We start from the raw sequence: 2,500 nt of genomic DNA on the forward strand, positions 1-2,500 counted from the left end.
GATAGATAGATAGATATACACGTGTGTGCGCGCGCGCGCGATAAGACTGGTAATTTTAGAAGTAAAATAAAATGAACTTTCTGAGCACTTCTCCATTTACGGCACTTCCCTCTCGAAAATAATTCCAGATATGGCTGTTTTTGAGATCTGGATGTGAGAATTAGGAATAAAAGATTTTATCAATATACAGAAAAACGAGGTTTGCTCTTCAAATGCTCTTATATGTTATATACGTTATATATATATATATATATATATATATATATATATATATATATATATATATATATATATATATATATATATTAAGAATTTACTGTTTATATATTAAGAATTTACTGCTGTCAAACCTATCGTCTGTTTCTCTTCATTTATAAGTGGTTAGGATTGAAGCATGTTACACACACACACACACGCACATATACACGCACATACACACACATGTATCATATGTGTGTGTGTGTATATAAATATACATACATATGTATAATTTTTTTATTGTTTATTGTATTTTTGTCTTCTTCTTTGGTACTTTTCTCTACTTGACAACTTTTTCTCTCTCTCTCTCTCTCTCTCTCTCTCTCTCTTTCTCTCTGTAACAACGGTCAAACTCATGCTTATGTTGATTTTTGTGTTCTTCCGTGTGTGTGTGTGTGTTTGTATGTGTGTGTGTGTGTGTGTGTGTGTGTGTGTGTGTGAGAGAGAGAGGATTATTTTCTAATGTTTTCACACTAATCTGACTCGCATTTATGTTCTAGTTTTTTTTTTGTTTCTCTCTCTCTCTCTCTCTCTCTCTCTCTCTCTCTCTTCTCTCTCTCTCTCTCCCTCCCTCTCTCTCTCTCTCTCTACCTCTCTATCCATCTCTATCTCTCGTATGTACTTTACTTATTCTATTGCATCATCACCATCATTATCACCGTCTCGTGATGATAAATGGAGGTAGAGAATGAGGTGGAGAAAATGGAGGAGGAGGGGGAGGGGAGAAGGGGTGAAAAAGAATGATGAACATCATCATCATCATTATGGTCTCGTGGTTGTCATCATCACAATCATCAATCTTCTTTCCCTCCCCTTTTTTCCTCCTCCTCTCTTTCCCCTCCTCCTTTTCCTCCTTTTCCATCTTCTCCATCTACTTCTCTATCCCCTTCTTCTCCATCTCCACTGCTTCCTTCTCCTCCTTCTCCTCCTCCTTCTTCTCTCCCTCGCACCACCATTTCCTTACCTTCTTTCTCTTTCTCTTCTCCTTTTTCCCGCCCATTTTATTCTCATCGCTTCCATTCTGCAGAATATATTCGGGCATTGGTCTTTCTCGCAGACACGTTTGTTCTTTCCTCTTCATTTTTCTCTCTGGGATCCCGACTTCCATTTTTGTGAACCGCTAAAAATCAAGCCCATGACCTGAAGCTGACGCACCTAAATATACGTGTGGTTGCTGAAAAGTTCCTGGCTTTGGGTAAAAGAAAATACAGCAGGATCAGTTAATTATGATTTTAATCAACATATTTTTCTCTGATTTACATAATTATTCCGGCAGTCGTTCAGTTTTTCTAAGCCCTGTAAAAGATTTCAGAAGTTTGGGCCTTCAGCCAGGCTTTCGTGACACATTTATAGTCAGGAACTTTTCAGCACTTCCTTGTATACATGTATGTGTGTGTATGTATGTGTGTGTGTGTGCGTGCGTGCGTATGTGTGTGTAAAAAGAGAGACCAACAGACACGCAAGCAGAGACGACAGAATACTTTCAGTTTCCGTCTACCGTGACCGGAAGGGAATGGGTGAAGAAAAAGTCCTTTCTAAGACAGGAGAACGCAAGAGGAGGTATGTGTGTGTATGTGTGGGTATGTGCGTGCGCGCAGGTCTGTGTGTGTGTGTAATAATAGCACTTGTATGTGCGTATGTGTATGTGTGGTTTTGGTTGTTTATATAACGTCTGCCGTTACGTTCTGAGTTCAAATTCCACCGAGCTCGACTTTGCCTTTCATCCTTTCGGGGTCGATTGAATAAGTACCAGTTATGCACTGGGGATCGATGTAATCGACTTAATCCCCTTGTCTATCCCTGTTTGTCCCCTCTATGTTTAGCCCCCCGTGGGCAATAAAGAAATATATATATATATTTATTTATTTATTTATCTATTTATTTACATACACCTGCTCACGCGCGCATGCGTATATACACATGCTTACATACGTACAAAAACGTGTATACGCAAACATATACATAGCATATATTCGCAGGGGTGTGGACAGCGACCTTTTGTAGTGCGACTGTTATGGCGCCGGCATTATTAGAAAGGGCTTCCTTGTATTACACAACGCTGAATGTACTGGTCACATGACGCGATCAACTTCCCTATCAGATCATATATAGGTCGACCCACTGAGTACAAAAAGGTTCGGTCAGACTATTACAAACGTCTCTTACGTGGAGTCACCAAGTGTGTGAGGCGCACTGGATAACACTATATATTTTTTAATAATTATTATTATCAAGGCGGCGA

At 39.4% G+C, this 2,500-nt stretch overlaps 1 long non-coding RNA gene across 5 annotated transcripts in view; it reads right to left on the bottom strand.

The window, feature by feature from the left end:
• The window catches only part of LOC128250701 (uncharacterized), a 16,539-nt gene that overhangs the window by 4,105 nt on the left and 9,934 nt on the right, over positions 1 to 2,500 (bottom strand). For 4 of the 5 annotated variants that reach the window (XR_016238360.1, XR_016238359.1, XR_008266702.2 and 1 more), the window contains exon 3: positions 1,223 to 1,447. This is a non-coding gene — a long non-coding RNA (uncharacterized LOC128250701). Of the gene's footprint in view, positions 148 to 1,222; positions 1,448 to 2,500 lie in introns of all 5 variants that reach the window. The other variant, XR_016238358.1, reaches the window with a different exon arrangement.

The sequence above is a fragment of the Octopus bimaculoides genome, chromosome 25, assembly GCF_046866305.1.
Source record: "Octopus bimaculoides isolate indiv1 chromosome 25, ASM4686630v1, whole genome shotgun sequence".
NCBI classification, from domain to species: Eukaryota; Metazoa; Mollusca; class Cephalopoda; order Octopoda; family Octopodidae; genus Octopus; species Octopus bimaculoides.